The following is a 24,892-nucleotide window of genomic DNA, read 5'->3' as shown; positions in this document are numbered from 1 at the left end:
CACCAGCTGCTCAGGAAGTCGTGTGGTCCGCTGTGTCCACCTGGGGAAGGGGCGCCTTTCCTCACCCAGAGACACCATCTGCTCTTCACCATTGTGCTCCTGGAGCCTGGCAGGCACTGGCACTGCTTCTAACTCACTCAAAGATGCTCACAGTGTGGTCTGTGGATCAGTCCAGGCAGCACCTGGGAGCTGGTTAGATACGTAGCATCTCAGGCCCCTCCACCAGCCGAAGGAGTCAGAACGTGTGTTTTAACAAGGCCCCAGGTGATTATCTGCACATTGGAGTTTGACAAAGTTGTGGCGCATTCCCCTAGGTGCCCAGAGTTTCTTCTTTTAAAATGTTTATTTGTTGATAAATAAATAAGCATTTCTTTTTAATGTTTAAAATAAATGTTAAACACTCTTCGTTGCTGCACACGGGCTTCCTCCAGGTGCGGTGAGTGAGGACTTGTCTTTGTTGCGGTGCACAGGCTTTTGCTGCCATGGCTTCTCTTACTGCACAGCATGGGCTCCAGGCACACGAGCTTCAGCTCAGCAGTTGTGGCACACAAGCTTAGCTGCTCCGTGGCGTGGGGGATCTTCCTGGACTGGGGATGGAACCTGTGTCCCCTGCATTGGATTCTTGACCACTGGACTACCAGGGAAGTCCTTGCCCAGACTTTCAAATCCTCCAATTATTTGGCTTCTTCCAATCTTCTATTCTTCACAGCAATTATGACTGTATCCCGCATACCTGCACTGGTGCAATGGGTTCCTAAAGGATTTCATTGGTTTTGTCTTCACATCACCTACAGTCAGCCCTTCACCATGCCCTGCACCCCTCTTACTCCAGAGCCTTTCTGGCACCGCGCTGCCTTCAGGACACATTTATCTGGATGCAGACTTAATTTAGACTGAGCTTCAGTGGCTTTTCCCTCCCCGACTTCCCTCCATGCTCACCACCGATTTATTTTCCCCTTCTCACTGCCCATTGTCCTTCCCTGCCCCTCTCACAGGAATCCTCTGCACATCAGATAGTCCCAGTTCTTAAGACACGTATTGCCTAGTGATGAAAAGACACTTAATAAACCTTAAGAACCAGAGATGCACAGACCAGGGGCTGTGAGAACACAGGGGAGGGGGCAGCTACCTACTTGGGGAAAATTTCCAGAGAACATGTTATGTTCCATGAGCAGAGTTCTAAAAGCTGTGTGGGGGCTTGTCCAACAGACAAAGTGCAGAGGGTAGAATGCACAGTCAAGGAGTGTGAAAGAACACAGAGGTAACATACAGTTCTCAGCAATTGTAAGGATCCAGGAAGGCTGGGGTAGGCATGAAGCAGGCAAGGAGATGGGATTTAATGCTTATGGAGACAATGGGGGCTCCTGAAGGGTTTCTGTAGGGGAGACCATAATCTCTCACCTTCTCCATCTGTTTCAATTCTGCCCATCCTTCAGGGCTCTGAGAAGCCTTCCCCAGCTGCCTCATAGTGATGCAATTTCTCTTTCTGCACTTCTGCTGTAACGCCTTTCCATGTGCCACTTTTCAGGTCCTATCTTGGTGCAATGCTTGTCAACTTTCATGTGGGAACATCGTGACTCCTGCACTAAATTATGAGTCCTCTGGGGTCAGGAGTTGCATGTTATACTCTATCCTATCCTGAAGCTTTATACATAGTGCCTGGCACACAGCAGGCATTTAATAAAAGTAATCACTTCCCCATATGGGCTTCCCTGGCGGCTCAGATGGTAAAGAATGTGCTTGCAATGCAGGAGACCTGGGTTCGATTCCTGGGTTGGGGAAGATCCCCTGCAGGAGGGCATGGCAACCCACTCTAGTATTCGTGCCTGGAAAAGCCCATGGACAGAGGAGCCTGGCGGGCTTCAGTCCATAGGGTCGCAGAATCCGACACAACTGAGCGACTAACGCATACATATATATCCTTCCCCATACGGCGCTTCTTTTACAGGCCTGGCAGTAATGACCCTGATCGACCACCAGAGGGCAGTGTATATCTAGCCACTTGAGTCTCATCTGCAGGCAGAGCATCCTTGTTGGAAACTGGCTTGACTGCTGAAATGTGAGGTGAGCCATGCTTCAGGGTTCATTGGAGCGTTTGTTGGGAGTTGGGGTGAGAAGGTGAACCTCAGCCTTGGGAGGACTTATACACCATCACAACAACATCACTCCTCCTTCTCCTGCTTCACTGGCCTGTTCACCCCTGAGATGGCTCAAAAGACAGAGAGACTCTAGAGACCTGAGGTTGCAGGAGCCAGCAGTGGTCCACTCTCCTGAAAGTCTTGGCCTGGTCCCCCGGGATATGCCCAGGCTGCTTTAGGAAGCAGGGAATTATGAAACCATACAGGGAGAGCATCCTTCCTTCTCTGCCCTCCATGCCTGGCCTCCCTCTTTCAGCACCGTGAAGGCTGCACAGCAGAAGTGGCCTGTAAAGGGGAGCACAGCAGTATAGGCGGAGCCATGGGGCTGAAGGGCCATTCAAAGCCCAAATGTGCCACTTAGCAGGCACCCCATCTTGGAAGCTGGCCTTCTTTTTCATTTGTAAAAGAGAGATTACAAAAAAACGCAGCTTACTAGTATGACCGTGAATAAAACGATTCACATATACAATGGCCCCTTGTAAACTCTAAGATACCCTTCAAACATGGTTATCTGTACAGAAAAGGGAGACCCAGACATTTTGTGACCGCTTAAGTCTGGCCTCACAGTCGTAAACCTAGAAGGGACATGCAGAGTGCATGTGGTCCTGGCCAGCCGCCTGGAGGCTCCAGTCCTCGTGGTGCATAGCATTTCAATTCTGCGTTTATGGTTTCAGGTGGGCTTGTTTTCTCTTTGCAAATAGATGTAAATAATCACAATAACTCCCTGAACCTAAACAGCTTTCATTCTACAGTTTACTGTAAGTCTGAAATGGCAATCCACTCCAATATTCTTGCCTGGAACATCCCATGGACAGAGGAGCCTGGTAGGCTATAGTCCGTGGAGTCTCAAAGAGTCGGACATGACTGAGTGACTTCACTTTCTTTCTTAGTCTTTTCTCCTACATATGAATGCCTTCTATTCTGAGAGCACGATAATTAAGTCCAATTTGCTCGTTAAGTCCCACAAAGTTAGCCTAGGTACTCAACTAACACAACTGGCGATATAGTAGTGTACTGCAATAGGTTTATAATACTTTTCACATAAATAATATGTAAAAACAAACACAAAACATTTTTAATCTTAAACTACAGTAGCTTGAAAACTACAGTAGTAAACAGCTGGCATTCAGGGGCTGGCATTTATGGAACAGGCAAGAAGATTACTGACTGGAGGAGGGAGAGGAGATGGGAGATGGTAGAGCTGAAGGACTGTCAACAATAGGAGATGGAGGGCAAGCTACAGTTTCACTCATGCCTGATGTTGATGGCACAGGTTCTGGTTCCTTGCTGGATTCAATTCTATCTGTTGTTCAGTCACTGAGTTGTGTCTGACTCTTTGCGACCCTATGGACTGCAGCACACCAGGCTTCCCTGTCCTTCACTATCTCTTGGAGTTCGCTCAGACTCATGTCCATGGAGTCAGTGATGCCATCCAACCATCTCATCCTCTATCACCTCTTCTTCTGCCCTCAGTCTTACCCAGCATCAGGGTCTTTTCCAATGAGTAGGCTCTTTGAATCAGGTGGCCGAAGTATTGGAGCTTCAGCTTCAGCGTCAGCTCTTTCAATGAATACTCAGGGTTAATTTCCTTTAGGTTTGCTGGTCTGATCTTGCTTTCCAAGGGACTCTCAAGTCTTCTCCAACACCACAGTGTGAAAGCATCAGTTCTTTGGTGCTCAGCCTTCTTTATGGTCTAACTCTCACATCTAAACATGACTCCTGGAAAAACCATAGCTTTGACTATATGGACCTTTGTTGGCAAAGTGATGTCTCTGCTGTTTAATATGCTGTCTAGGTTGGTCATAGCTTTTCCTATAAGGAGCAAGTGTCTTTTAATTTCATGGCTGCAGTTACTGTCCAAGGTCAATTTGGAACCCAAGAAAATAAAGTCTGTCACTGTTCCTATTTTTCCCCTATTTGCTATGAAGTGATGGGACCAGATGCCATGATCTTTGTCTTTTGAATGTTGAATTTTAAGCCAGCTTTTTCATTCTCCTCTTTCACCTTCATCAAGAGGTTCTTTAGTTCCTCTTCACTTTCTGCCATAAGGGTGGTGTCATCTGCATATCTGAGGTTATTGATATTTCTCCCAACAATCTTGATTCTAGCTTGTCCTTTATCCAACCCGGCATTTCTCATGATGTACTATGTATATAAGTTAAATAAACAGGGTGACAATATACAGCCTTGATGTATTCCTTGACCAATTTTGAACCAGTCCGTTGTTCCTTGTCTGGTTGTAACTGTTGCTTCTTGACCTGCATACACGTTTCTCAGAAGGCAGGTAAGGTGGTCTGGTGTTCCCATCTCTTTAAGAATTTTCCATTTGTGTGGTTGTGATCCACACAAAGGCTTTAGTGTAGTCAATGAAGCAGATGTTTTTCTGCAATTCCCTTGCTTTTCCTATGATCCAACAAATGTTGGCAATTTGATGTCCAGTTCCTCTGCCTTTTCTAAATCCAGCTTGTACATCTAGTTCTTAGTTCACATACCATTGGAGCCTAGCTTGAAGGATTTTGAGCATGACACTGTGTGAAATGAGTGAAATTGTGTGTAGTTTGAACATTCTTTGGTATTGCCCTTCTTTGGGATTGGAATGAAAACTGACATTTTCCAGTCCTGTGGCCACTGCTGAGTTTTCCAAATTTGCTGCCATATTGAGTGCAGCACTTTAACAGCATCATGATGATTTGCCTAAAGTCAGAATAGCAAATGTCTGAGTCAGGACTGAAGTTAGGACTGAAGGGCCAGTGCTATGGAGTTTCTGCCGCATCTCTTATCTGATTAATTTCCAAGGCTTTGAGAAGAAGGTCCATATGTACCCTCGCAGGGCCTGAACAGAATGGATTCAGTGGGGACCAACTCAGGGGCTGAGGACAGCCAAAGAGAACAAAGGCTGTTGCCAACTGCAGAGCCCCGGGCCCACCCTCTGTGACCAGGACTTTCTGGAGCTCCCTCTCCACCAGCACCTCTCTTCACCCAGGATCCAGGTACCTTCTTCCGTGCCTCACACTTACGTGAACAGCTGGATCAGTGACAGCCCAGTCACGCCGGCTGTGCCTGAGCAGACAGCAGCTGGGGGCGCATCATGGCCAAGGGCATCAGTTCCTGCCAGAGAAGGGAGGGGAAGAAGGTCAGTGAGAGCTGGTGGGGGAGGCTGAGAGGACGGATGGGTGCACTCTGGCATCTGGCTGTGACCCCAGGACTCTGGAGTGGACACCCCCAAGGGGCTTGTTTCCTGACCTCCATGACTGCCTTGGTCTGAGGTCCCCCCAGCCTGAGAACCTAGGCTCAGACCTCTAAGGCCACATCCTATCCTGTCCTTGTTTCCTTCCCTCAGTGTCACTGCCTGGAACCCTCTGCCCAACGCGGCATCAGGACAAGAGCAACCTCCTGCTCTGGGAAGCGAGGCTCAATGGCGGAAGGAAGTCCGGCTCCTCTTTCATGCTCCTGCTGGAGCATGCTGCCCTGTCCCCTGGTGGACGTGTCCCTTTTGGCTGCATAGCCGATCCCTCTCACTCTGGCCCCATATACTTCTTTCCCATCCCCTTACCCCATTCTTTCCTGGAACTGTCTGTATTTCCAGTGCCCAGAGCTGCTCACACCTTTCTCTTACTCCAATACCCTGACTCCTCAGGCCAACGTGCCAACCAGACACTTGGATGGATAAGTTCATGCTGATGGAGGTGGAGGAAGTGAGATCCACCGAGGAATCCAGTGTAGGCAAATTATTGGGCATCCCTTCAAGCCAAAATTCTTTATCCACTCAACCTTATTTAGAGGAGCATCTGGGCCCAACCTAGGAATGGGGTGTTGGGGGCAGTGGGGAGAGGAAGGGTGCCCCCGATGGTGATGCTGGGCTGCTGCTCACTGTCCCGAGGAGAACCTGCTCCACTGGGTGTGTGTTTTCACTAGGGAGGGAACCTAACCATGAATGGGATGTGCTGAGCCACCTTCCACAGGGACAGGGCTGACAACCTCAGGATCTCTGGCTCAGCAGGAAGCTGGAGGTCAAAGCACAGACATTTTCAGGCCTCAAGGACTGCACCCATCTGAGTTCAGCAGGTCTCAGGAACAGAGCTCCCAGAGAAGTTGAGAAGGCAGTTGGTCACCTGCAGAGGTGCTCCATCCCCGCCTCCACCTCCTTCTAGATTTAGGCCTTAACAATGTCTTCAGTGCCTGCCTTGGGTGTCCTGGACACTCAGGCTTTCTCTTCTAAAAGATGTTTTCACTCATATGAAAATGTATGTCGTATGTAGCTGGATGTCAGAGTGGGACTCTTCCCACCTAAGTGTTGACTGAGATGCCAATGGGTTGACATCAGAAGACTAAAGTGAATTTGGAAAAGGTCCCTCCTCCCTGGCCATGTGTGGGGAAATATACATGAGGATGCAAATCTGCTTCAGGATTCATGCTGTTGTTCAGTCGCTAAGTCATGCCAGACTCTTTGTGACCCCATGGACTGCAGCACACCAGGCTTCCCTGTCCTTCACTGTCTCCTGGAGTTTGCTCAGATTCATGTTCATTGAGTCAGGATTCATGAGTGCTTTGTAAAAGAGAGATGGGTCAATAATCTGGTGAAGATTTGGTGAGGAAGATTTCCTTGGCAAGAGCTGTTGCTGAGCCGTGAATCTCTCACTCCAACCAGCAAAAGAGGCGGAAGGGCCATGGAACTGGCAGGGCTCGTTGTCTTGAGTCCTGCTCAATAGTGCCACCTGGAGGCGTGAGAAGACCCCAGTTGAGGAGGCCAGGCCTCCAGATGCCCCAGGGGCTGAGCAAGGAGTTGCCCAAAAGGCCAGGAATAGAGATGATGTGTTTGCCTGGGTTAAGGAACCATCAGGGAACCTCAGAAGAGCCCCAGAAAGCATTCACAAAAGCAGGAACCAGTCTAAAGCTACTCTCTGCTCTCTAACCAGTAAGAATTCTCTATTTCGCAGCAGCTCTTGAGGATAGTGGGAGGGAGGGTAAGAGTGGGGGGAATGTAGACAGCAAGGGATTTTGCCCAATGCCCCAGTTGCAGCAGATCCAAACTGGAGAATAGGAGAAGAGTAATGCTGTTGGGTGGGGAGTATTTTGATTATCACTCATGACTGACACTCTAATTTCTGAGTTGAAACTGTATCTATAACTTAGAGTGACTATGAGACTATCACCTAGGAGGGAATGAAAAAGCAATGGGCCTGGCATAAGTTTTACTCTAGGGGCAGGGGCAGATTTCTCCCACTGAATACATTTTAAACTAAAGGGATACTTGATCGTACACCATGATCAAGTGGAATTTATCCCAAGGATGCAAGGATTCATCAATATACATGTATCAATTAGAGTAATACATGACATTAACAAACTGAAGAATAAAAACCATACAATCATCTCAGTATATGTAGAAAGGTTTTGACTTTCAACACCCATTTATGATAAAAATTCTCCAGAAAGTGGGCACAGAGGGAACATAACTCAACATAGTAAAAGCTATATATGACAAACCCATAGCTAACATTCTCAAGGGTGAAAAACTGAAAGCATTTCCTCTAAGATTAGGAACAAGACAAGGATATCCACTCTCACCACTTTTATTCAACATGGTTTTGGAAGTCCTAGAGACAGTAATCAGAGAAGAAAAAGAAAAAAAATAAATTCAAATTGGAAAAGAGGTAAACTGTCACTGTTTGCAGATGATGTGATACTATATATAGAAAATCCTAAAGATGCTACAAGAAAACTACTAGAGCTCATCTATGAATTCGGTAAAGTTGCAGGTTACAAACTTAATACACAGAAATCTACTGCATGTCTATACACGAAAAATGAAAGATCAGAAAGAGAAATTCAAGAGACAATTCCATTTACCAGGCATCAGAAAGAATAAAATACCTAGGAATAGAGCTACCTGAGGACACAAAAGACTGTACTCTGGAAACTCTAAGACACTGATGAAAGAAATAAAAGATGACACAAACAAATGTAGAAATATACCATGTTCTGGGATTGGATGGATTAATACTGTGAAAATGACTATACTATACCAAAGCAATCAACAGATTCAGTGCAATCCCTATCAAATTACCTATAGCATTTTTCACAGAATTAGAACAAAAAATTTTACAGTTTGTATGGAAACACAATAGAAGACCCCAAATACCCAAAATAATCTTAAGAAAGAAAAATGGAGCTGGAGGAATCAGCCTTCCAGATTTCAGGCTATACTATAAACTACAGTAATCAACAGTATGATGCTGGCACAAAAACAGAAATTAGATCAATGAGACAGAATAGAAAGTTCAGAGATAAACCCGTGCACCTATGGTCACCTAATCTATGACGAAGGAGTCAAGACTATACAGTGGAGAGAAAACAGTCTCTTCAACAAGTGGTGCTGGGAAAACTGGCCAATACAAATAAAAGAATGAAATTAGGATACTCTCTAATACCATACACAAAATAAACTCAAAATAGATTAAAGATCTAAATGTAAGGCTGGGGCTATAAAGCTCTTAGAGGGAAACATAGGCAGAACGCTCTTTGACATAAATCACAGCAAGATCTTTTTTGATCCACTTCCTAGAGTAATGAAAATAAGCAAAAATAAATAAATGGGATCTAATTAAATTTAAAAGCTTTTGCACAGCAAAGGAAACCATAAACAAAATGAAAAGACAACCCACAGAACAGGAGAAAACATCTGCAAATGAATTGACCAACAGGGATTAATCTCCAAAATATACAAACAGCTCATGCAACTCAGTATCAAAAAAACAACACAATCAAAAAGTATTTATATATGGTAGAAACCAACACAAATATTATAAAGCAATTATCCTCCAATTAAAAATAAATAAAATTTTGAAAAATGGGAAGAAGATCTAAATATACATTTCTCTAAAGAAGATATTCAAGGAGGCTGAAAATCACATGGAAAGATGTTCAACATCCTAATTATCAGAGAAATGCAAATCAAAACTACAATCAAAACTATCATCTCACATAAATTAGAATGGCCATTATCAAAAAAATCTACAAATGAGAAATGCTGGAGAGGGTGTGGAGAAATGGGAACCCTCCTACACTGTTGGTAGGAATGTGAATTCATATAGCCATTATGGAAAATTAATATGGAGAGTATTAAAAATCTAAAAACAGAACTACCGTATGACCCAGCAATCCCACCCCTGGGCATATACCCAGAGAAAAGACATAATTCAAAAAGATACATGCACTGCTATGTTCCCAGCAGCACTATGCACAATAGCCAAGCCATGGAAGCAACCTGAGTGTCCATCAGCAGAGGAGTGGATAAGAAGATGTGGTGCATAGATAATGGAATATGATTCAGTCATTTGTTGTTGTTATTGAGTCACTAAGTCGTGTCTGACTCTGTGAGACTCTGTGGAGTCCACCAGGCTCCTCTGTCCATGGGGTTTCCTAGCCAAGAATACTGGAGTGAGTTTCCATTTCCTTCTCCAGGGGATCTTCCTGATTGAACCCATGTCTTCTGCTTGGCAGGCGGATTCTTTACCACTAAGTAACCTGGGAAGCCCTTACTCAGCCACAGAAAAGAACAAAATAATGCCACTTGCAGCAACATAGATAGACGTAGAGATTGTCATAGAGTGAAGTAAGTTAGACACAGAAAGACAAATATCATACCATGTCGTTTTATATATATAATTTTTTTAAAAGAGTACATACAAATGAATTTAATTACAAAACAGAAGTGGAGTCACAAATGTAGAAAACAAATTTATTGTTACTAGGGGATGTGGAGGGGAGGATAAACTGGAAATTGGGATTGACATATATACACTCCTATATATAAAATAGATAGCTAATAAGAACATGCTGTATAGCATAGGGAACTCAACTTAACACTCTGTAATGAACTATATGCGAAAAGAATCTAAAGCCCCTATGCTGGGAAAGACTGAAGGCAAAAAGAAGGGGGCGACAGAAAATGAGATGGTTGGATAGCATCACCAACTCAATGGACATGTTGCTGTTGTTATTCAGTCACAAAATTGTGTCCAACTCTTTGCAAACTGCAGGTTTCCCTGTCCTTCGCTATCCTCAGGGGAGTCTGGTATGCTGTAGTCCAAGGCGTTGCAAAGAGTTGGACACGACTTAGTGACTCAACAATAACAATAACAAATAACCGATTCGCTTTGCTGTACGGCAGGAACTAACAGAACACTGTAAATCAACAATATGCCAACAGAAAGTTTTTAAAAAATAAAGTGATAGACCTCCTAGATTTTGATCCATGAAAGGGAGACAAAACACAAGTTACAGACTAGGAGAGATGAAAATGGAATATTACCACATACACTGCAAACATAAGGAAACTAAAGGGTATTAAAAACAGCTTTATGCCAATCTAAAAATACAGATGAAATGAATACATTTATGGAATAATGTAACCTACCAATATTTCCTCAAGAAGAAATAAATTACTTGAAAGATCTTATAATGTGAAGAAATCAAATCATCAGAAGTTGACTTTCAAAATAAAGAAGGAAAAAATAAAACACGTAGGCCCAGAGAGCTTCACCAGAAACACCTACCAAACATTCAATAAAGAAACCATCCTATCTCACACAAAGCATTCCAAGAACAGAAAAAGAAGAAACGCTCTAAGTCATCTTACTATCACTTTTCACTAGCAACACAGAAAACGTAATTTTAAAGACATCATATAAAATAATGAGAAAATTATTAAGTCCTATCAGAGAAGACAATGGCACCCCACTCCAGTACTCTTGCCTGGAAAATCCCATGGATGGAGGAGCCTGGTAGGCTGCAGTCCATGGGGTCGCTAAGAGTCAGACACGACTGAGCGACTTCACTTTCACTTTTCCCTTTCATGCATTGGAGAAGGAAATGGCAACCCGCTCCAGTGTTCTTGCCTGGAGAATCCCAGGGACGGGGTACCCTGGTGGGTTGCCGTCTATGGGGTTGCACAGAGTTGGACACGACTGAAGCGACTTAGCAGCAGCAGCAGCAGCATTAAGTCTTAGGTGTATATGATCCCCTGGAGTAGAAAATGGCAACCCATTCCAATATTCTTGACTGGGAAATTCCATGGACAGAAGAGCCTAGCAAGTTACAGTCCATGAGGGTCTTAAAGAGTCGGACACAACCGAGAGCACACACACATAAAATACAAGCTATATAGGAGATGACAGAAGATGAGATGGTTGGATGGCATCACTGACTCAATGGACATGACTTTGAGCAAGCTCCAGGAGATGTTGAAAGACAGGGAAGCCTGGCGTACTGCAGTCCATGGGGATTGCAAAGAGTTGGACACAATTGAGCAACTGAACAACAATATAGGGATTTTTTTTTAGAAATCTTTAAAATTTTACGGAAAGACTTAAAGATGCCTAAATAAATGGAAAGTTATACCAAAAAGATAAAAATAAAATAAAAAGTAAAGGGATATTTGAAGAAAAAAAATCAAAGTTGCTTTTTGGGCATAAATCATACAACATGCTTGCTTAACCAGTTACTTTATAGAAAAATGGTCCGTGGAAATGGAAGAACTCTAAAAAATTTGTCCCAACATCTTTACTTCTCTAGAAGAAGAAATCAAGTTCAGAGAGGACAAGCGACTTACTTAACTACACACAGCAAGATAGAGATGGGACTGGAGAGGCACTGGGAGCAGAGCCTCCTGGCCCCTGCTGTCTCTCCTCCCAGCACATCTGCTCTTATCTCACCAGGAGCTAAGGTGTCCCTAAAGCTGGATTTCTCACATTGGCTTGACAGTAACAATCCACCTGAGCCACACATTAAGGCAGAGACTTCAGATCTCCTGAAGCAGCATCTCCAGAGGAGGGACCCAGAATCTGCATCTTTAACAGGTTTGAATCTTGCCATCTGGTACTTTTGGGAAAAGATGCAGGAATGAAGGTCTTTGGGAGGATTTCAGGCTGGAGGCAGCAGGGGAGGTGGGTGACCTTGTGGAGCCTGTGGCATCATCTGCTGCCCATAACAAGGCTGAATCTGGATTCTGTGTCCTCAGGGCACACAGGCCAAAAGGAGGACGAGGGGAGTGCAGGGAGAACCAAAGGTAACACGGTGTCTCTGGGTGGGATGGAGCCAATAGAGGTCAAGGTGGGGAACCTTAAGTCCATTCTTCTAGTGAAAGCTGGGGGAACATAAAAGCCACCTTGATCTGATCTCATTTACAAAGCAGAAAAAGAGACACAAACATAGAGAACAAATGTATGGATACCAAGGGGGAAAGGAGGGTGGGATGAATTGGGAGATTAGGATGGACACACACACACTACCATGGATATAAAAGATACCTAATGAGAACCTACTGTATACAGCACAGGGAACTCTACTCGGTGCTCTGTGGTGACTTAAGTGGGAAGGAAATCCAAAAAGGAAGGGATGTATGTACACGTATAGCTGATTCACTTGGCTGAAGAGCAGAAACTAACACAACATTGTAAAGCAACTCTACTTAAAAAAAAAAAAAAAGCCTCCCTGATAGAATGTGCTGGAAATGGGTTTCCCAGTCCCCATAAGGCCAGGGGTCTGTGGTCTCTCGGAAGGACCCCTGCCCTCAGTGACTTCAGCACCCAGAGGCGGGTCATCTCCCTCACCGCCTGGACCAGCAGTGACAGGAAGCTCCTGCCGCAGCTGGCACCAGCCCATGTAATTAACGATCAGCTGCCCCCTGCACCCTGCTTGGCCCCCTTTGGAGCACAAGTTAATTGAGCAGGGCCTAAGCACCGGCTGATCTCAATTTCTTCTGATGCAATTAAGCCTTCTCCAGTCATTTATTAACTCATGAAATTGACACAGCAGGTTAGCAGCTCCTAAGAAGAGCAGTTTTTTCCCCCTTGTTCCCTGTCTCCTCAGACATCAATGCTCTGGCATGGCTGGCGGAGGGAATCAGACAAAGGGGCTCCTTTTACTCTGATTGTGCTTATGGCCATTACCAAGCCCTGATTCCCAGGATGAGGGTGGGAAGACTTGGTGGTCAGATTGGTCCCTTTGTCCCAGAGGAAGTACCACAGCAGCAGAGAGGTGTGTGCTGTTTGAGTAGGGGCCTCTCTGAGAGATACAGGGAAACTCAGCAAATCATCAAGGGAAAAGAGAACCTCAATATAATAACGATAGTAAACAGGCAGTTTATAAAACAGAATCAAAAGGCTAACAAGAAAATGAAGAGATGCCCAAACTCAACATAATCTAGGAAATGCAAATGGAAACCATAGTGAGCTATCCCTCTACACTGGTAGACTAGCAAAAATTGGTGGGGATTTAGGGGCACTGCTGGTAGGGTGTAGTTATAACAGCTGTTGAGGGAGAGACTTACCACTACTTGGTCATATTAAGTTCAGACCCCATGAGACAGCAACTCTGCTCCTGGGTCTGTGTCCCCCAAATTTCTCAATATATCCATATGGTGCCACGTGTGAAGATGTTCATCCCTGTGTTTTTTATGGTGGCAGAGAACTGGAAGCAAGCTCAGTGATCATCACTGGAGAGTATAAAGTCAGGTAGACATACACCTCAGAGGATAATGCAACTGCTGAGAGCAAGGACCAATCGGACCAGAGTAACACAGAGTGACAGGGATAAATGTTAGCAGAGGGCTAGGTTAAAAAAACACACACACACACAAACAGAATTAGACGTATAAAGATGTATAACACTGCTTATATAAATTTAAAATACAAGCACAGGTCCAGCAACCGGGTTAAGAATCCTCCTGCCAATGCAGGGGACACAAGTTCGACACCTGGTCCAGGAAGAACCCACATGTCGTGGGGCAACTAAGCCCATCTGCCAAAACTACTGAAGCCCTCAGGCCCTAGAGCCTGAGCCCCATACGAGAAGCCACCACAGTGAGAAGCCTGCACACCGAAACTCCAGAGCAGCCCCTGCTCACCCCACCAGAGAACAGCCTGAGCAGCAATGAAGGCCCAGCATAGCCAAAAATAAACAAATCAAACTGAAAAAAGAAAAGATCCCACAATCACCACACTATGCTTTAAACAAAAGAACACATACCAAAACAAAAACAACAACCCCCTCACCCAAGTTCATAGATACAGAGAACAGGTTGGTGGTTGCCAGAGGTAGGGAGTGGAGGAGGGAGAAATGGGTGAAGAAGGTCAAAAGGTACAAACTTCCAGTTATAAAATAAGTAAATAAGTCGTGGAGAAATAATGCACAGCATGGTGACTATAATAAAACTCTATTGTACTTGAAAGTTTCCAGGAGAGTAGACCTTAAGAGTTCTCATCACAAGAAAAACATTTTTTGGCCACTGGTCACAGGTGATAAGTAGACTTATTGTGGTGATCATTTTGCAATGTATACAAATATGAAATTACTATGTGATATACCTGAAATCAATACACTGTTATCTGTCAATTTTACCTCAATAAAACAAAATCCAAAATACATACCCCAAAATGTATATGCATTAAACATGTTAGAATGGCTGACTGTGGAAGGAGGAGAATGAAAACAGGAATAAGAATAAAAGAGAAAAAAAAATAATAGAGAAGAAGGGCCTTGCCCAGACCAATGATGAATCATATTGTGGACTATCTGAGAAGTAATACTGATGAGTATAATTAACTTAACATTCTACATCTGAGGTCCAACCCAAACAAAAAGGAAAGGGGTCTCTCACCACCTCAAGGAGGGCCTCCGTGCTGCACACTTCTATCTGACCTTCCTATCTGTTCTCAGGTAACTGTATTGTTGCCACACTGGGGTCAAGTGGGTATATTTTGTTTTCTTCTTAAAATGACAGACCATTTAAGGGCATTGGAATCTTGTGTCTTCATAAAGCTCCACTCCAGTGTTCAGCACATTTTAGACTGTGGGATGGCAGATCTAATGGGGAAGCTGCTTTGCATGCAGAGCGTGGGCTGTTTTATGCAGATGACACTTGTCTCTGCGGCTCTTGGGGTCAGGATTCCCGATTATGGGCCTGTTCTCTCTGCTTCAGAGAGATGACTGTGGAGGTCAGCAAGCGTTTTAAAGGCTTGGTTCACCTTGGACTCAACTCTCTTTCCCTTTCTGCCTTTCAAAACAACATTCGTTACTTCTGACAGAGTTTTCCTGTGTGTATCTTGTTTGATGTTCAGACACGGCAGTTTTTTCACTTCTCTTATTTCACAGAAAACATAAAGCTCAGAAAAGCAAAGTGGCTCAGCCAAGGTCACACAGCTATTTTGGGGAGAGCCAGGACACCCTGCCCTCACCATTCTTCCATGCCCAGTGTAGTTCTTGCTCTGCAAGGAACACATGCCCTGTGCCATGGCCCCATTTCCATGTCACCCCAGCTTTTTGGACTCCACGTTCTATTTCCTGACTCACCACTCGCAGGAGGGACAGGGCATCACGGCCTGTGTGTTGGGAAGACTCATTGGTCTATATGGTTCACTGGGATTTCTCTCCATCTGTATTTGATCTCTACTGGCATTTGGGAGGTGTTCCGAGATCCCTAGGCAGCAGGCCTCCAGCCCGCTGACTGTGAACATGCTTGTTAGGAAAGCAGAAGCCTCTGTGGGGTTTGTTTCTCCTTGCTGGAAAGACATCAGCAGTCTGGAAGAGATCCAGGTGAGAACGCAGGCCATTGAAAGGAAGTAAAGTTTCAGGCCAGATGGTGATAAGGAGAGGCAAGGCGCTAGGATAACAGTGGACCAGAAGGAGCTAACCTGTGAGGGATGGGTCTCAGGACCATAGAGCCATCTAACTCAGAGTAGCAGAAAGGGGGAGGCTTGCTCAAGCTGTCCAAGGGACGGATGTGAAGTAATGGGATAAAAGGAGACCAAAGACGTTGAGACCAAATTAAGGCAAATCTCACAGGACACAAACAAATGTAACAGTGAGATTTGAAATCTATCAACCTACATTGCACAGGGAGGCTTGGGGAGCATTACAGAGCTGCTCCGTCTCCTGGGTCAAATCTAGAGACCTGGCCTATTCATGCTGCCGGTTGGGTTTGACTGGGCCAGGGTGAGGATACAGCAAGGATGGGACGAGGCAACTTCTGGTTTTGGGGGGCTTAACAATTGCACCAGGATTTACTCAGGATACTTAATCACTTCAATGAGAACATTCTAAAATGGGCAAAAGAGCCCTGAGGAGGACTTCCCTGGTGGCCCAGGGGTTAAGAATCTACCTGCCAATGTAGGGGACACAGGTTCGATCCCTGGTCTGGGATGATCCCATATGCTGCAGAGCAACCGAAGACCAAAGACCATGTGCCACAGCTACTGATCCCCGCTCTAGAGCCCCTGAGCCTTTACTGCTGAATCCTGTGTGCCTAGAGCCTGTGCTCCGCAGCGAGAGAGGCTACTGCAATGAGAAGCCTGTGCACCGCAACTAAAGAGTAGCCCCTTTTCACTGTAACTATAGAAAGCCCAGAGGCAGCAACAAAGATCCAGAACAACCAAAAAAAAAAAAAAGAAACCATATATATATATTTATTTCTTTAAAGGCCATTTGCAGGTAATACAGCAATGGCGGCAGCAGGCCTTTGGCAGGTGGGGCAACACTTCATGGAAACCATGGGAGAGCGCCTGGTAGAATCCTGTGGGCTTAGTGAGCAGAATGGGAAATTTACATCCAAATATGCCTCCTATTCTTAATAGTTCACACACACTCACACACACTCAAGTCAACTGCATGCCACAATATATATGGCTCCTATTTCATATTCTGGGTTTGCTAATTCTCAAGTAATTCTTTGGGTGTCTTTGTGGCGTTCCGTTAAACTTTTCTAAAAATTGACCTACATGATTTGTCAATATCATCTTGGGCAGAGGGAGCAAAACCAAGGAAACAGGGTTTGTATCTTGATGAGTTGTATTTCTATCTGTGTTACATGCACTGATTTCTCTGGCCGTGAGAGTGGCCTGGGATGGCTCTTCCAGCTGAATCTTTATCACTTTGCACCCTGTGGATGGGGTAGGCAGGCTTCCCCAAGAAACCCTGGGGCTTCCAGCTCCCCACAAGAAGTGGAGATGGAGATCGTTTCCCATTTCATCCACTGGTCCCTGAGGGCTGAAGGGGTTGAAAACTGCTTGTGGCCAGATTACTCATCAGGGAAAGCTCTAGAACAGACTGGATACAGATAAGCCATGCTCTCTCAGAAAACAGGTTACAAAAGAGCAACTTTACATTCGTGTGTGTGTGTGTGTGTGCAATAGGAAAACATATTGCATAATAGGGAAACATACACTATTTATAGCTTTCCCCCTCTTCTGCTTTCTGCTAATCTGTGTCTACCAGCTCATCTGGACTGGAGAGTAAAAGGTAAATCGGGAGACACCATTCTATTTGAATAGATATGACCTGACCTGAATATACTTAGACAATGAAAGGAGAAGAGGAGAAATTCAAGAGCTGGCATGAAAGGTACTTGAAAAGCATTCTGGAGAGACTGCAAAGAGGAGGAGACGAGGTGGCTGCCATGTGCATGAGACACTGGGAGAGGTGGAAATGGGAAAGAGGTTGTTGTTCAGTCGCTCAGTTGTGTCTCACTCTTTGCGACCCCATGGACTGCAGCATGCCAGGCTTCCCTATTCTTCACCATCTTCTGGAGCTTGCTCAAACTCATGTCCATTGAGTCAGTGATGCCCTCCAACCATCTTGTCCTCTGTCATTCCCTTCTCCTCCTGCCTTCAATCTTTCCCAGTATCATCAGCCTTTTTTAATGAGTCAGTTCTTTACATCAGGTGGTCAAAGTATTGGAGATTCAGCTTCTCCATCAGTCCTTCCAATGAAAACTCAGGATTGATTTCCTTTAGGATTGACTGGTTTGACCTCCTTGAAGTCCAAGGGACTCTCAAGGTAAAGAGGAGTTTTGAGTATTTTATATATTATGAATGAAATTTATTCCCTTGGGATTTCCCAAACACTTCAATAAAGGTTTACATTCCTTTCCACATAGGTTTTGCATATTGGATTGAGTTTAAATAAGACACCTTGAGGAGACTGAGCCCACAGGGCAACTTTTCCGTTTTTTTTTTTCACAGGTTATCATCATAAAGGAGGATGATTTGTCCAAAGAAAGATAATTGGAGGAGAAGACTTTTGAGAGTCCCTTGGACTGCAAGGAGATCCAACCAGTCCATCCTAAAGGAGATTAGTCCTGAGTGTTCATTGGAAGAACTGATGTTGAAGCTGAAACTCCAATACTTTGGCCACCTGATGTGAAGATCTGACTCATTTGAAAAGACCCTGATGCTGGGAAAGATTGAGGGCAGAAGGAGAAGGGGACGACAGAGGATGAGATGGTTGGATGGCATCAGTGACTCAATAGACATGGGTTTGGATAAACTCTGGGAGTTAGTGATGGACAGGGAGGTCTGGCGTGCTGCAGTCCATGGGGTCGCAAAGAGTCGGACACAACTGAGTGACTGAACTGAACCGAACCAGTAACTCTTGGGCTTTCCCTGTGGCTCAGCTGGTAAAGATTCTGCCTACAATGTGGGAGACCTGAGTTTGATCCCTGGGTTGGGAAGATCCTCTGGAGAAGGGAAAGCCTACCCACTCCAGTATTCTGGCCTGGAGAATTCCATGGGCTGTAAGTCCATGGGGTCACATACAGTCGGACATGACTGAGAGAATTTCAGTTTCACCAGTAACTCTCAGAGGTGGGAGGATGCCAATTTAGGTCAAGTTGGAAAGAGATATAGAGATTAGTGTTTATGAACTTCCTAAGTAGAAAGACAGAGAAGATAGGGATTTGGTAGGAAGTATGAATGATAAACAATTCCCCAAAATATTCCTAGTAAGTAGTCCCTCTGGGACCAGCCAACATGAGCTCCAGGCTATGGCCAAGCCTGCATCTGGGTCTCTGACCCTGGGGGGCCATGGTGATGTTTTTAAAAAAATCTCCTCTTATTTGAATGACCACTCCTTAATTTTATACACTTTTCCTACTCATTACTTTGTGCTTTTCTTATCAATCTCTTTGAATATTACCAGTTAGGCATATTAACACTTGCAGTGTCAAAACTACTGTAAATGTTTTCCCCAGTATGAACTCCTTTACAGTGTAAAAGTTTTAAACTTTTAGGGAGCTAAATCTTTCATCACTTTTTGTTCCCTACTTGGCTTAGGAAGTTTTGCACACAGGGTTATGTAAGAAATGTTTCACTTTAAAAATTTAATTATTCATCTTGCAGGGATTTGTTTTTGTGCTCTTAGGGTTTCAGTTTTAGTTTTTTTTTTCCTTAGATAGAAAGCCAGTTCTGCCAGGTAAGCCGAATTGTCTTAGACTAAATTATCGTCTTTAGTACATATTAATTTCAGATCTATTTATGTGTGGATCTATTTCTAAATTCCCTATTCAATTCTACTTACCTACAATTATTCATATGCCCCACTGTTTTAATTAACTTGATTTATCATAAATTTTTAATGACTTGTAAGATTATATATACTTTTATTGAAGTATAGTTGATGTGCAATATTATATGTTTCAGGTGTACAATAGTGATTCACAATTTCTAACATTTAATATTCCAATCACAATTATTATAAAATATTGGCTATATTCCCTGTGTTGTATTATATACTCTTGTAGCTTATTTATTTTATACACAGTGGTTTGTACCTCTTAATCCCCTACCCCTATCTTGCCCCTCCCCTCTGCCCTCTCCCCACTGGTAATCATTAGTTTGCTGTCTATATTTGTGAATCTGTTTCTTTTTCTGTTAAAATCACTAGTTTGTCTTATTTTTTAGATTCCACATATAAGTGACATCATGCAGTATTTTTCTTTCTCTATATGACTTATTTCACTTAGCATGCTGCTGCTGCTGCTGCTAAGTCGCTTCAGTCGTGTCCAACTCTGTGCGACCCCATAGACAGAAGCCCACCAGGCTCCCCCGTCCTTGGGATTCTCCAGGCAAGAACACTGGAGTGGGTTGCCATTTCCTTCTCCAATGCATGAAAGGGAAAAGTGAAAGGGAAGTCGCTCAGTTGTGTCCGACTCTTAGCGACCCCATGGACTACAGCCTACCAGGCTCCTCTGTCCATGGGATTTTCCAGGCAAGAGTACTGGAGTGGGGTGCCATTAGCATAAAACCCTCCAAATCCATCCATGTTGTTACAAGCAGTAAACTATTTTTTTCAGCTGAGTAGTATTCCAACACACACACACTTGTGTGTATAGATATATGATATATACATACACATCTTTATCTCTTCATCTGTAGATGGACACTTAGCTCGCTTCCATATTGTAAGACTACTTTTTAACTTTTTATTACTGTGTAACATATAGTGAAACTGTTAGTTGCTCAGTCTTGTCTCACTCTTTGTAACCCCATGGGTACCTACCCACTAGGCTTCTCTGTCCATGGAATTCTCTAGACAAGAATACTGGAGTGAGTAGCCATTCCTTCTTCAGTGGATCTTTCTGGCCCAGGGATCGAACCCAGGTCTCCTGCATTGCAGGCAGATTCTTTACCATCTGAGTTACTAAGGAAGTCTGTGTCACATATACAAAGGGCACAAATCAAATTTTCTCACTGCGAACACATCCATGTAACTTGCCCCCTAGAAGTCTCCCTTAGGGTTCTGGCTTACGAGTCTGTCTTTAACTCCTGGGCAGAGCTCTGGTGATTGGCACATGAGTGTAGACTTTCTCATGACCACTTTCTCATGACCACTGCTGGCTCCTGGGCCAAAGCTTCTTACAGAGTGGCTCAGGGCCTTATAACCAGAAGCCAAGGTGGAGAAGATTGCTGTGGCTGGACTATGATGAGGAGAGAGATGTGAACTTCTTCCCCCGAGCTTTCCCACCTGGAAAGGGCACTGAACCGTGTTATCTGTCAATGAGCAAAGAGGCAAAGCAACTGAAGCCTGAAGTCTCTCAGTTTCTTCTCACCAACAGCAGGAAGAGCTGGGCTATTCCCTTTTCAAACTCCACTGTCCAGGTGGTGGAACCGGGAGGATCTGGGACACAGGCCCCTTGAGAGGGTGGGTGCAGGGGCTGCTACTCCTTTCTCTGTGCAGAGAGCCCTCAGGGGAGGACATCCCACTCCAAATCAAAGCTGCCCTGCGTAATACCGTCTACTGAGTTCTGTTCTGTGGACAGGGAAACCTTTATGGGTGATGCTCTGTTAGGGAAAACTTTTCCTTAATTTGGATTCAGACTAAACTGTCTCAGAATTATTTGGCCTTGGGAGACATGTGGTATGAATGTGCGTGTGTGCACACACATGCTCAAACCAACACCAACCCTCTGGAGAACCGCCATACGCAAACCCGCGCATCACACTACCTGCGAGAGAGACAGGCAGACAGGGAGGGTCAAAGCCCAAATTGGACTGACCTGCAATGGTGAAGACTCTCCCTCCCCCAAATGCCCTAGGTGATTCTAGATTGGTGAGCTCAGATACTGGGAAATGGACTTCGAGCATACCATGTCCCCTGTATTGCCATGGAGAGACAAGGCTGGCAGATCCTAAGGAACAAACAAAGCCTGTGGGTCATGGACCCAAGAATGGTCCCCTCTGAGAAAGTGAGGAAGAGAAAGAGGAAAAGGGAGATAACTCACTTGCTGTCTTGCTTGATGCTATAGGACTGGCCAGGCTCCATATCCAGTTCAGTGTTTTCCTCCTGGCAGACTACACCCCTCTAATTATTCCCGACCTGCCAATCAAACCTGTTCCTGCAGAAGTCTTGGCAGGGATGGCAGATTGGAGAACTAGGCCACTAAAGGCAAACGTGATTTCTCTATCCCACTGCTCATTGGAGGCTAATACAAAAAGGGCAGATCCAACCAGAAGGTGAGGGACTCCCAGATGAAAAACAACCAAAGCGTTGCTGAGAGTGGCAAGGAGAGGAAGAGAAGGAGTATATTGTGTGGACATGCTGATCCCCGCATGCCCTGCTTCCTTGTTTTCTTAAATTTTCTGGAGAAGGAGGGGAAATGGGGGAGAGGTAGAAAGCTGACACTTGGGTAACAAATAATAAAGGAAGAGATGAGTGGAAAGCTGCCTCTGTGTAACTCTCACCTGTTCAAGCTGGTTTGCCTTCAATGGTCATTTATGATGGATCCCTCTCTCTGAAACACAGTCTTCTCAACATCTCAAGACAGATAGCATGCCATATATCAATGCTCAGTTAGCTGGCATAAAAGAGAAGTCCCCAGACCTGGGGCCTGGGTATTGGGCAGGGAGCCTTGCATGTGGGGGACCCAGGATCCTCCCATTTTGGGCCTCTTTGCCTCCAGCCATCAGACAGAGGATGCGTGGAGGATCATGAGAGGAAGGGTTTTGTGGGTCAGACCTCCAGGAGTGCACGTCACTTCTACTCCCATGCCATTGGCCAGACTCAGGCCACACCTAAGTGCAAGGGAAGCTGGGAGACGTGAAGGGCTGAGTGCCCGGGAAAGAGCAGGACCAGGTTGTATAGCACAGAGGCATCTCTGCCACAGCCCCTACCTTCTAGTCCAGTTTTAGTCTTTGGCATTCTCTCTTTGCACTTTTGCTCCACTAATACTGAAATGCATGTCTTTCCCTAGTTAAGCCGTCCTCTCTTATATCTCTTCATCCTTATATACACTGTTCCTTCATCCTAGGCCACCTTCTTCCCACCTGTATCTATTTGGCAATTTTTTTTATTACTCCTTTAGGAATCAGTTTGAGAAGAACTCTGGCCCCTTCCGGCATTCCATAACTCCTCTAGGCAGGCTTCACACTTCCTCATTCTGTACCTTATGGATCCCTCCTTTGTAGCACTTGCATAATTTATAATCCATAATTTATCATTGTTTTGCAGTGGGCCCATCTCCGTTACTAAACTGCAAGCCCAGTTCTGGCAGGAATGGCACCTGCTTAGCAGAATGCCTGGGACAAAAAGGACTCAGTAAACACTTAGTGATTGAATGAACAAAAGACAGAGCATCTGCCCTGGTTTTCTTTTTTCCAGGCTAAATGTTCTCATTTCCTTTTACCTTTCCCCAGGTACATGGCTTTGAATCTCTTTATTATCCTTGTCCCTGTCTTCAGAATGAGCTCCAATGTATCAAATTCATCATCAAATTGGGAGCCCCACATCTGAATAGGGCTCTCTGGGTTTGAATTGACTGGTGCTGGCTTCACTGGACTGGCTTTGCCCCCTCGTCCAGTGGCAAAATTCATGGCTGGCATGGGACAGGGCCTCAACTATGGTCATAGTCGCTTCTTTCCTCTCGGAATACTTCCCTCCTCCCCGAGCCATGCACATCTAATATTCCAGTCAAGAATCATCTCTTCTGATAGGACATTTAAAGATCTAAGGGGAAGGGCATTAAGTTTAGATGTGTAAGTATTGCTGGGTTATGTGGGCTTTTCAAATTTATTCCAGATGTTTCTATGTCTATAGATAGGGACAGTCACTGTGCCACACTTTCTTTCCTAGCAGGGGAATCACCTGTGTAGCCTCTTTTTGTCATGTAATTATAAATAACTGGTATGGTGGGTTGGAGTGTAATATCTAGTCCTTTCTCCTCTTGCCTGTCTTACTGCATTGCAGAAGCTAGAACTCTAAAAGTGACATTTTCCAGATTCCCTTTGCAGCCAGGGTTCTGGTCATGATTTAAGTGGGGCCAATCAGATGCATCCCCTCTCACGTGGCTCGGTGGTAAAGAATCTGCCTGCCAATGTGGGACATGCAAGTTCACCTGGGTCAGGACAATCCCCTGGAGGAGAGCAAGGCAACCCACTCCAGTATTCCTGCCTGGGAAATCCCAAGGACAGAGGAGCCTGACAAGCTACAGTCCATGGGGCCTCAAAACAGTAGGACAAGACTTAGCGACTAAACAGGCAGGATCTGTGTGGCTCTGGAGCCAGTCATTATGGTGGCAGCTTCCTGACCTCTAGATTACAGCTGAGGCCATGTGTTCCTATGGCCAGTAGCCACAGTCTTAGCTTTGTGATCCCTCAGCTTCCTGATACAGTGCTATTGTTTCAGGGATCATTTGTAGGGGCTCAGCCTAGAGCCTGCCCCTTAGATCTTCCAAAGACTTGTAAGCACCTAATCCCCTGTGTCAAATATACTTACTCTTAACATAGCTGAAATGAAATGAAGCAAAAATAAAAACTAGGAAAAAATAATTTAAAAGATAGGTAGAGTGACTTTTAGTATCTGCAACCTGACCAGTAAGAGCAGGCACCCACTGACCTCCAGGAAAAGTCATCCAAAGCTTTTGTGGCTTGATGAAAACTGTACTTCTCTTCTTGAGGCCATTTGGTATGCACAGAGCTGAATAAGTAATGTATGAAATTGTATAAGGATCCCAAGATCCTTCTGAGAGGGCAGAGACCAAGACTTCCATTCCTTCCTAAGATCCAAACTTAGGGAATCCTGGGGAGTGGCCCTGACCAAGATCTGCTGGAAGTAAAGAACTCCAGGGGAGCAGAGGGTACCTGTGAAGGTGATGGCTGGTTCTGGCCTGTCACGTGACTTGAGTCAGATGCTTCTTCTTTTAATTTCAGCATTTTGATTATTATTTTGGAGTATAATTGCTTTACAATGTTGTGTTACTTTCTGCTGTACAACAAAGTGAATCAGTTATATGTATACATAAATCCCCACCCTTTTGGCCCTCCCTCCCATCCCACTCCCATCTCACCCATCTAGGTCATCACCAAGCTCTGAGCTGAGCTCCCAGAAGTCTCTCTCTCTCTTTCTTTTTAAAAAAAATTTTAATTGGAGGAAAATTGCTTTAAAATGTTGTGTTGGTTTCTGCCATCCAATAATGCAAATCAGTC

At 44.8% G+C, this 24,892-nt stretch overlaps 1 protein-coding gene across 3 annotated transcripts in view; it reads right to left on the bottom strand.

Moving 5' to 3' along the window:
• The window catches only part of LOC133228047 (protein FAM163A), a 102,773-nt gene that overhangs the window by 5,510 nt on the left and 72,371 nt on the right, over window positions 1–24,892 (bottom strand). For all 3 annotated transcript variants that reach the window (XM_061383357.1, XM_061383355.1, XM_061383356.1), the window contains exon 2: window positions 5,156–5,246. The gene's annotated coding sequence lies outside the window, so the exon portion shown is untranslated. The remainder of the gene's footprint in view (window positions 1–5,155; window positions 5,247–24,892) is intronic.

Source organism: Bos javanicus, chromosome 16 (assembly GCF_032452875.1).
Source record: "Bos javanicus breed banteng chromosome 16, ARS-OSU_banteng_1.0, whole genome shotgun sequence".
Lineage (NCBI taxonomy): Eukaryota > Metazoa > Chordata > Mammalia > Artiodactyla > Bovidae > Bos > Bos javanicus.
The sequence above is the reverse complement of the archived record's forward strand: the minus strand, read 5'-3'. Positions and strand labels throughout refer to the sequence as shown.